The sequence below is a fragment of the Silene latifolia genome, unplaced genomic scaffold (assembly GCF_048544455.1).
Source record: "Silene latifolia isolate original U9 population unplaced genomic scaffold, ASM4854445v1 scaffold_156, whole genome shotgun sequence".
Taxonomy (NCBI): domain Eukaryota; kingdom Viridiplantae; phylum Streptophyta; class Magnoliopsida; order Caryophyllales; family Caryophyllaceae; genus Silene; species Silene latifolia.
Window position 1 is genome coordinate 364,979 of NW_027413141.1, and position 11,552 is coordinate 376,530.

The 11,552-nt window shown below is 42.0% G+C and overlaps 1 long non-coding RNA gene across 2 annotated transcripts; it reads left to right on the forward strand.

Moving 5' to 3' along the window:
• Positions 1-1,900, forward strand: LOC141637887 (uncharacterized). 2 transcript variants are annotated; one of them, XR_012541944.1, is made up of 5 exons: positions 1-190; positions 288-382; positions 832-899; positions 1,239-1,294; positions 1,636-1,900. It is a non-coding gene; the product is annotated as an uncharacterized LOC141637887 (long non-coding RNA). The 2 variants fall into 2 exon arrangements; XR_012541943.1 differs by lacking the exons at positions 1-190; positions 288-382 and having other exon boundaries at positions 400-899.
• The last annotated feature ends 9,652 nt before the right edge of the window (positions 1,901-11,552 follow it).

An 11,552-nucleotide genomic window follows, 5' to 3' on the forward strand; every position in this document is an offset into this window, starting at 1 on the left:
TTACCTTTTACAAACTCCATTTCTTTTTACTTCATAACTCCATTCTTTCATTTCTCTAATCTCCCTCACTCTCACAAACTACCCATAGCCGCCTTCGGTTGAGACCTGCTGCCAACCGACTTACTTCGTCCGACGCATCACCACCGTCCATCACTGCTTTCCTTATCTTCATCTGATTCAAAATTTCTAGGTTTTGCAAACCAGATTTTAATTTAGGGATTTTTTTATTTTATGTTCAAATTGCGCTGATAAATAGAGAAACTTAATTGTTTCTTTGATAATTTCAGGTTGGTATTGCTATTATGAGGTCCTTATTGTGATAAACCCTAGAAATTGGGGATTATTACACCAAAGCACAAGTCAACGAAAATTGATAGAATTGGTAGTTGTCTTATTCTCTCACACCCCTTGCATTCAATTCTATTGGTATTCCATATTCTCTCTTGAGTAATCCGTATATATGATGAAATTTGGCGTTTTTAATAGATCTTACTTCGTATATGTTAATTTTCGTTTTATATTAATTAAGGCATCCAGACTATGTGTCTCCTTTGATTATGTTAGCTATTACCTCGATATAATTTTTTTTGTAATTGATGAATAGGAGGTGTGATATTCGCTGATGATTGTTGTGTAATTTTTCATAGTGGATGTATGGTTTTCTTCCAACTCTTGCTTATTGATTGAAACGGTTCTTATTCAATTTTCTATCTATTTTTTCTTCTGCCTTTTACCCCTCCTGAATGTGTAGTTCATATTGTTCCAAAGACTCAATGGTGTATAACTCAAAGATTATATAATTTGCTAAGAGCGATTGTGGTTTGAACCCAGGTAGGTTAAAAAATAAGAATCAGTGATTGATCATGGAAGTTGCAAGATCTGATGGCAACTATGTCAAGGTACCCAATTTATTAGAAGTATGAGTAGATTTATAGTATTAACCCTAATCTGTAACAAGTATGTGGTGATTTGTTTGTATTACTTTTGTTCAAAAGATGTCAAAGTCTGTTGTAGTGCGACCTTTTTCATCGTTGATTGCTTTGGTATGTTTAGATGTCAACACAATCCGCAAAAGTATGGGGTGATTGTTGCATTCTATAACAGAGTTGTCCAAGTGCTTCTATTTTCTAAAAGTCGTTTCTATTTTTTCATGTTTGTCACTCTAATTTTTAACAGCTTCAGAAGCCTCGGATGTCACAACTAGAATCATCGACGTAACATTCTGTTTCTTTTTTCAGTAACTTCAAGGATATACTGCCAAGCCAAGCATCCTTTGATATCAAGCAATATAATTGTAAGCTCTTGGAAAAAATCCGTTGACTATATTGTTGCTGAAGTCAGTTGAATTTGCTTTTGTACTGCCAAGCTAAGGTATTTTATAAATTTTGACGCATTAGTTTGGCGACTAGCGAGCTCGCCTTGGTAAATTTAATTTAAGAACCATATACTATGCCTGGTTACAACTTGTGTAGTTTGCTTCTGATCAAGAATCAGTACACCTTATAACTATCTATCTAGCTCACGAGTCACGACATTATAGTTAGTTGTTTCCAAGTAAGTGACATCATGACGCCCTTGTTTTTGCCTCATTACAATTATCAGCTATGCATGAAGAGTTATGGTTGTAGGTTGCAGGTTGCAGGTTGCAGTGTTCTGCACAGATCTGAAGCCATGTTTTAGGGAATAAAAAAGGACACGCAACAGAGCTCAAGAGTTCAAATGATGCTTTAGCTCGAGAAAGTGAAGCATTGTACCAGTGGTGCTTCAATTGGAGCTAATGGCATAGTTGTTCCTTGTTGTTTCATTTGTAAATAGACGCTGGTATAGAGTATATCTTTTTATATGTAGAGAAGAGTGTCTTTGATGGTTATAACTGATACAGTGTATTTGTCCAAGTAATAAAAATGCCTACTTTTTCAAAATTTGTTTTAATGGTAAGATTTGTGTTAATTTATATTATATATGTATATTGCTTTTATTGGGTACATGATACTAAAATTTATTTATTTAAAAAAAAAAATTAAAGAACTGTGATCTGTCTTGATTGTTCTCTATTATATTTGATAGAGAGCTATTGTCGTTGATAACCGTTCTCTAAAGTAGGGGAAACATAACGCCTCCCATTAGTAAGGGTTCTCTATAGCGCATAAAAACAAAACGCCTTCCTCTACAGGCGTTTTCTAATGTTTAACATATAAAACGCCTCCCCACCCGTTCTCTATACATTAGAGAACACTGAGTTGGAGAACGCCAATGGGGAGTTTTCTAAAGCCTATTTCAACAGTTCTCTATGCCTTTTTTGTAGTAGTCGAATCCGACACCATAAGGCACTAACAGAAGAGTTCAAGAACCATACATTTCTTTGAGCCCATTTAATGGCCCACTCCCTTTGACTCTCAGTAGTAAGCGCCACGGCAGTCTGCGAGACGGTGTCAAGCTTCGGGATTGTCTGCTTTAGTCCAACCTGTCTCATCAGCCTTTCCGGGAAGATGCATACCATGAATTCCAAACCGGGAATGCGCACAGCTCGAGTAGAATCCAAAGAAGATACTCCAATGACAAATTTGAGGTGCCACCACGGTACAATCCACCTAATCAAGGGGCCATCATCACTCTTCAATTTATTTTCCCAATAATTGCAGACTCGAGTAAAGTCCACCATGTAAAGCCTGGTCCTCATTACGATCGAACGAGCATGATAAGAAAGAACATGAACTGGGGGCTCGATCAATCGAAGACGCTCCATAAGCCAAACCTACCAAAAGCGGGTATTAGAACGAAAAAAAAAAAAGAAGAAAAACGAAAAAAAATGAAAAAAAAAGAAGAAATAAACGAAAAAAAAAGAAGAAATAAAAAAAGAAAAAAGAAAAATGTTCTTTTACCTGGAAGATAACGGGACTTCCCAAGTACGGTAGGTCGCGATTGGCTTTCCTATTAGCCAAGCCCAACAGGATCTCTCCTAAGCATAAACAAGCTGGGCTCCTGCGCAGCTCTATTTGCTCAACTAGGCCTAAGAGACGGGGATCACCTCTCAAGTCTTCATCAACATGCCCTTGAAGGACATATACATGCAACAAACAAAATCCGAATGCCCTTCGCCTAACAACATAAGAAACGGCGGGGTCGGCCCTGTTAATGAATCGGTCAATGAAGTCCAACATTCGCACTCCTTTCGAGGTCACTAAACGGTCCATCTCGAGCCTTCTCAATCCAAGCAAGTCTCTAAATTTGCTCTTATACCATTGCGAAGTAGAAGGAATGGCTGGCAAGTGTTCTGGGTCCCACCCACCGATCGCAGCAATTTCTTCAGGAAATGGGCAAATGTCGCCTCCGGGGAACGCAAAAACATGATAATTCGGGTCCCAGTAATCAAGACAAGCATCTAAGAATGGTTTAACAACCTTGATAAGCTTCAAACTCATTAAAGATTCAAGATTATAAGCGCCCATGTCGTGCTTCTCCATGTTGGAAAACTCATTGGTCCACTCTTTTAGGCGAATCTCCAAAGTATTCATGATGAGTGATTATATTGAGAGTTTTATGTAATAAGACAAAGAAGAGACGGAAGAATTGTGTGATTAAAACCTCTATCAACATCTCTATTTATACTAAAATCCGTTTACCTAAAATCTACAGAACAGACACGCCTGGGAACAGGCGCATCACCTGCTGCGCCTCTTCCTCGGCAAGGTTTCTGTGATTTTCCGCGTTGGATCTTTCCTAAATTCCTTGGCGAATAATTTCCTATTCCTACGGGTTATTAGTTTTGTAAATACGTGAAAATTGCCATATTTCGTGTTTCCTAAATACGCGGGCACGCATTTCGAGGCATTATCAGCATTTTCGTCATTCTAACACACTTGTATATTTTCATTTTAGGAAATAATTTTCATTTTAATATAATTTATTTCAAAACTTATATTTATTTTTTGTAATCATTGCATTTCTAACTTATAGGTTTATATTTTTTTCTTTTTTTTAGAGGTAACCCTCCCTACCGTCCGATCATTTCCGGCAATTTTTTGCATTTTGGCGCTTTCTTTTGCATTTTTTTGCACTCTTGAGTCACTCGTTTTGCGCTAATTTAGGCCATATGTATGTTCTACGTGATTTCTAAGTAAATTTCGGCAGCATGGCGGCATAAACCGTCATCTACCAAACCTGTTCAAAACTAACCTGCAGATACAAGCAACGCAACCCAACAGCAAAGCCACTCAGGCCATCATATATAAAGCCAAAAAAGGGAAATGTACAACAAACTGGGGGCTCGAGCCCCAAGCAAAGTCCAAAAGATCCAAAATGTAGGTCCACAAATGTACAAATGTGCAAAACAAACAACAACAAAACAAAACTACTGTCGGTCGCCCTCTAGCTCCGCAACTCTTGCCGCGAGAGCAGCAACCTCGGCCTCACGAACCTCGAGCTCCCTCAACAAGCAAGCCGTCTCCTCCCGAGACTGGGCCAACTCTCGCTCCGGCTTGCGATCCCCCTGTAAACAACAAAATTTGCTCATGTCAATCATTTCAAGCAATTACAAGAAAAGATGGAAAATCAAAGTTCAAAAATGAAATAGACACAAGGTTCATACCTAACGACCTCGACCGCCGACAAGTGCCTCGACGGCAGTAGCTCGCAGCCGGTTGGCCACCCTCCATAACGCCACCAACCGAAAAGGCGCAACCTGCACTTTCAAAAAGAAGTTCTCAATAATTGAATAAGTTCAATCAAATGTGTTCTTACACAAAAATCATGCAAATTAGAGGCTCACCCTCCGAATCAGATGCTGTAAATCATCCAGGCCAGCATCCGTCACAGCCACGTCAAAGTCACGTAGCTCGGAGATCGTCGTCCTCCCGGTCGTGTCATGCACTCAAGGGTCTTGGGGTACTCTGGGGGCTCGATGCCCGCCGCCTCAACCTCCTGCAAAGTCAAATGTTTCTCGTTAATCGATGATCTTTCATCATATTCTCAAAATCAAAAATAAAGGAGAGTAAGATGCTCACCACAACCGGCCAGTACGCCAACCTCCCGTAGAGGAACGCATAGTAGTCCTCACCAGGAAAAAGGAGGGCGTCACCACCGACGCCAACCAAGTCAGCCTCCCTCTCAGCCTCAAAAGGCTCCCTAAACATCGTCCTAGAGGATCGATGGGAACCGTCAAGACATCCCGAGAGCACTGACGAGCCAAGCGCTCGCCCAAGTACCACACAGGACCCATCGACGTCCTCAACAGCAGTCGGCTCGAGCTCCTAGGTCGAAGGACCTCAGCCACGAAAGGAGGCGCTCCACCGTACTCCGCCCAAGGCCTAGGCACCCACTGGGACAAGGTAAACAAGGAATCATTCTTATGATCGATTAAAAAATAATGAAGAAGCAAAACGAATACAAGTGAGATGCTTACGCTGTCCAGCTGAAGAGCGTTCACGTCCCGCTGGTAAACACCGTGAGAGGAACGCTTGCTCCTCGTCCGACACATCACCCAATCCCTCACGACGGGATAGGCCTTCTCCAGCGGCTCTGTCCTCTTGGGCGAGAGGCTCGGAAAGTAGGAGTACACCCACGCCTGTAAAAGCAAGATAGTCAATAACGATCTTTCGTAATTTGACAAGGAAAAGAATTGATTTTAGTCTAATCGAAGGTTCATACCTCCAACAGTAGTCCAGGGCCAACAGCACCAGGAGAAGTCCCATTCTCCATCAACTCCGGACGAACCATGGCCCTCATGAAGCGGATGAGGACCGTAAAACCAGCAGTGACCCAGTCCCAACGCCCTAGGGAGCTCAGGTCAGAAAGGAAAGGAAGAAGCTTCGTCGAAAGCCTCTCTCCCTTGTCTCCGAGGTAGATCGAAGACAGAAACCACCAAAGCCACAAACGGGCCCTCTGCTCAGCTGTACAGGAGGAGGAGCCGTTTCTCTCCCATCGATCACCACCAGTGCTAGGGTCTTCCCCGAAAAGTAGTCTCGGACATAGGAACTCGGCACCAAACCAGGCCCTGTAACAGCCTTTGGCGATAAGTTCCAGCCGATCAACCTCCTAGCCTCGGCCGAATCCACCTCATGGCAGTCTCCGGCCACTCCACAGCGTCAGTCCCACACGGCAGACCAGAAATCATGCCGTAGTCCTCCAACGTGACTCCCACCTCACCAAAAGGCATGTGAAAAGTAAAAGTCGTGTCCCAGAATAGGTCCAAGAAAGCGCGGACCAGGCTAAGGTTAGCCTGCAGCTTCCTCTTCGCGATATCCCTCCAAGCCAGCACCAAGGCACCGAACGCTCCACGCTCGATCATGGCGCGCTCCTCCGCCGATGGCCTCTCATAGCACTCCATCGCTGTCGTGTAACCCGAGAACGACCTGATGTTCCCGGCCTCCTATTGTGATTTGAAACAAAAGCTATCTTTAGTTTTGAATGAAAATTGGGAAAGATATGAGCAAGTGAAATGAAGGAAGATGAATGATGAGGGATGAATTTAAGATTACCAAGCTCTTCACCGTCCTGTAGGACAGGTGACCCTCCGCAGCCCAAAGCAAGTGCCTGCTGTCCCAGGTCTCAGCCCGCGCAGGTGCTCCCCTCAGCTGACGACCGCCTCGCTCAACGTTGGCCCGCCTCGGGGCCTCCTCCTCCTCAGCAGCCTCCTCCTCGTGGACCTCGTCCCCAGCAGCCATCACTGCGGCGGTGAAAGCCTCCTCCAAAGCCTACTCGATAACATGAGAAGGGTCAACATCAGTGTCTATCTCGATGGGAGCTCTCCCAGAAGTAGAAGCCTCATCACCTGCAACGTTAATGTATTTTAGGCCGCGTCACGTGACGACAAGCCTTCGGAAACCCCGAAATCGCTCTTTTCTCGCCATCTTTGGCTATATTATCACAAACCCGATCACTCATGTGGTAGTTAGGGTCAAGTCAAGCCTAAGTTGAAGCCTAGTCATGGGTTCGAGTCGAAATTTCGGCATCATTTCGTTAGAACGACGATTATGCCTTAGAAAAGTGTCCTAAAAAAGCCGTCACAAACCAAAATTCCGAGATGGTAGGAAGTTTACCCATCATCCAAGGATCCAAATATCAAGTTTCATCGCAAATAGGCAATCCTATGGCCATTTTTGAAGCAATTTACGGTTTAGCTGTGAAACCGTCTCAATTTCACTCGAATGCTCGAAACTCAACGAAAATTCGAAACAAATACATTGTTATGATCCTTATACTACCAATTAGCTATTTACAAGATCAATTTTACAAGGCAAGATCATTTGGGGGAAAAGCCCCAAATTTTCGACATTTTAGGGTTGAAAACCCTAAATTTTGTCGATCAAATTCATCCATTATTGAAGATTAATGCAATAATGATATACATACCTCAATTAGTCATGATGAATGCAAGCTTTTGGATCAAATTTTGGCGGAAATGGTTTAGATTTGAGAGAGAAATTGTTAAATTGTATTCCGAACAAATGAAATGAAACCTTATGTTTGTCGCGTTTTTACGCAGAAAAGACACCTTCAGGAATAGACGCACCAGGCGCTGCGCCTCTTCCAAGAGACGCAGCTCTTGCTGCGCCTCTTCCTGAGGTTCCATTCATACGAGTTTCAAAAGTTCGTTATAAGTTCGTTATTTGTGGGCCCATCTTCGGTGCGCCTCTTCCTCGATGTCATTATATCTTTTTGGTCCGTTTGACGATCATTCTTCGTTCAGACCCGCATTCCTAAGCCAACTCTAGACTGTTATACATTATTTATCGCTTCCAAGACCTTGCTTGTCACAACGAGCGTGTATTCCTTCACAGGTGTTTCGACACGCCTTCATTATATTCCCCCAGCGAGAGTAAGCGGACAAACAATCCCTCTCGAGACATGGAGATAAGTTCCTGATTATATTCCCAGCGAGAGTAAGCGGACAGACAATCCCTCTCGAGACATGGAGATACATTCCTGATAATGTGCCCAACACGAAAGTTCACGACATACAATCGTCCTTCTCGTGTCCCTCCGAAGTTTGTTTGAAGACGACCCAAGCAGATTTCTCCCAGCAGTTCCCGCCTGTGTCCTGCTACTCACAATATTTCTTGTTTCCCCACGGAGTGCGATAAAGGTGTCGTTCTCCCGAAGTTCCCAAACCAGTAGGGTTCCTACACTCAAGCCTTAGTTACCCCTTAGTTTGAAATTATATTCAGGCCTCCTTCCCATTGATGCTTTCCTTTAGGGCCCCACACCCTAGCACCAATCCTTACTTATCTTTTAGGTCTTACCCTTTAGCTCCTACGCTTATCCTTAGCTCTTATGCACCTCCAGAAGCATCTCGAGAAGGAATCTCAGGTATGGTCTCTTCTTATGGCTGGCGAGCTTCCATAGGTATTCTAATGGACTTTAAACGACCCTCCCCGATAGTCGACAGACTCTAAAATGTTCCCGACGACAGGTCCTTGGTTCAGACCCCTTTAGCCGCCTCGCGTCGCCATAGTCGTCAGGTTGTAATCTTCGATTAACCTGATGGCTATACTTTGACTTTCGCCTTGTCCAAGCCTCAGTCAAAGTGGTGGCTCTGTAGATACCTCGTTTCTGCACCTCCCGCAAACCACCCGGTGATGATTGGGCCGCATGTTTGGTACGCGGAACGATTTGTGACAGTTCGTAAGTTTATCGTCAAGTGATTGCTCAAACACTAATGTCTACCTATTAGTTGTCATCTACGCGCCGATACGGTCGTTTTGACAGTAATTAGAGTACATTTGGAGTCCGGGCCTAAAACCGTCTTCATTTTCTGATAACCGTTAAATCCCGAATCAGAATGTTTTGGATATTTCTATTCCATATTTTATAAATATTTCACAATCTTTTAATCTTTGGTAAACAATTTCCCGTAATATTCATACAAAATATTTAGGAAAACCAAATTAATCCGTTATTCCATAACTTAAACACAGAAATCTTTCTTCCGCAAGAGGAAATCACCTGGGAACAGACGCAGCAGGTGCTGCGCCTCTTCCAAGAGACGCAGTGACTGCTGCGCCTCTTCCCAGGTCCTTTTCTGCGTATTTTTCGTAACTTTTCATATCTTTTCGAGATTCACTTCCAAAGTTTCTCCGAAAACCCTAATTCCTTCACGTGATTAGTATAAATAGGAGCCTTCGCTCCTCATATTTCTCACGCCCTTCTCTTCTCCCTTTGCATTCTAGACCACGTTCTTACTTTTTGGCGTCTACGTGCTTGAACATTCGACCACGTAAGCTCGGATCCTTCTAAGTACCAGCCTCGTTTTCATAACCGAACAATTTGACCAACTCCACAATCAATCAACTTAATTAATCTTAATCGTTTTCCTCTTACGAGGGCACTTTCGTTACATTCGAGTCGAGCATCACTAATCATTAACTTAGTTCATCTCGTTTCGTCAAACATGTAAGTCTGAGGGTGTAAATCCTTCTTTATTTATTGTTATTTACTTTTTGTATCACTAATGTAAGGTTTATGTCGAAAACACCTCTTAAAACAGATTTATAAAACCTCGTTTAAAACCCTTTTTCGGATTACCAGAAGACAAACCGTCGAGAAAGGACGCAGCAATTGCGGCGCCTCTTTGAAGGGGCACAGTGCCTGCTGCGCCTCTTCGTGAGGCTGCCGCAGTTCCTGCTTCCTTTCTTCTTCCTTTGTCCTCTGTAATTTGTCTTCTTTATTTGTTTTCGTTTGTTTTTGCTAATTCTTTGTTATAATAGCATAATAATCTCACATGTATATTATTTATCATTCATTAATACGTTTAATTCGTCATTAAATTCGACTTAAATCCCTTATAATCCAATATTTGCGGGTTTTCGTCATTAAAATCAATCCGGGTTGTAGAAATTCAATTCGTTCATATTGAGTTTCTGGAATTCGACCTTTGATATATTTCCATCTGTCTATTGTCATATTCGTCGTTAATTTGTCATTAATTCATCATATTTAATCTATTTAGTTCACCTATGTCACTAATCAATCTTTCATCCATGTAAATAATTCATCTTAATTCCGTCTCATCCATGTTTCGTTGCTTTTATGACTCATTCATATGTAATTAATGAATTAAATCACTTCCATCCGAGTAAATATATTAATCAATCCTTAAAATCATCAATTAACATTAACGATTTGCAGTTCCGGCTTAACAGCCAGAACTCACCCTTGGAACAGACGCAACATCTGTTGCGCCTCTTCCAAAGGGCGCAGTCCTGTTGCGCCTGTTCCAGGTTGATTTCTGCCTCTGAACTTCCGTTCTGCCTTGACCTAGTTTAATTAGCTTACGTATAATTGACTATTATCCGTATTATCGCCTAATCTGTTTGTTAATTCCATTATTCTTTCTTTTTTTCCCAAATTATCCGTTTTAGAGGTATTTTCGACATCAATCGCTAAACCCATTGTAATTATTGTAATTTTTATTATTGTAATTTTCTTTATTGTATTTATCATTGTATTTTGTATCATTTATATGCCTTCACATGTAATTGAACATACATTCCTACTTTGACTAAATTGTTTGCTAAATTAGTTGTTCACCGACTTAGTCTAATCTTCACATGCTAGGATTAAAACTTGGATGTTGCATTGCATGCATATAATCGACGATATATCGAGTATAGACGATTTCCCTAATCATTAGTAGAGGCCGCTATCGAGGCGGGCGGGATTAGGTGTTCGATCAAAAGAGCTTCCTAATACGTACCCTCACCCCTTACTCCAGATCTCTGTGAACATCCGTGTTCATTGGCATCCACGAGAGTCATTCTAGACATAGAATGCTAAGGGTAACGAGTTCTTGGTGTTCATGTCACTACTTTGTGTCTTGACATGACACGAGGTATTCGAACGGTTCCAATTTCCCATAAAAATTTGTGGCGACTCCACAAATGCAAACGCTTGTTTCCCAAGCGCCCCCGTCGCCCCATGTCCACATATCCATCTCTTTTTTATCAGGTATGTATGGTTACGGGGACGTAACCTTGTTTCTTTTAGGGGGTTAGGAGATGGTCGCATAGAGTTTTTGCATGTTTTTTATGTTGATTTTGATATAGTTAGTAGTTGTTTGAGTCGGGTTGAGTTTTGTTTGGTAAGTATGTTTTGGAGTTTTATGTTGAGTTTTATTTTTGTTGTTATGTCGGGAGAGTGCTAATGTGTTTTTGTTTTGTTGTGGTTTGAACTTCGGGGACGAAATTCTTTCTAAGAAGGGAAGACTGTAATACCACGGTTTTATGAGTCTTTGGGTACTCTATCGAGTGGGGCTTACTCTGTTGAGTAAGTATGTTTGGTATACGAAACAGTAGTCTGCCAGTAGGGTACTCGATCGAGTAGCCTTGGCACTCGATCGAGTAAGTGGCACTCGATCGAGTACGAGACTTACTCGATCGAGTAAGTCGGTTATCGGGTGATTTGCGACGGGTTTGTTAATAATGCAGATTAATATATAATACTCCGTCATCTTTTTCCTAAACACTTTTACAAACCTAAAAACACAAAAAGGAGAGATTACAAGTTACGTTGTTCGATTCATTCGCATTATTGGCAAATCCCGGAGCTAGAGGTGT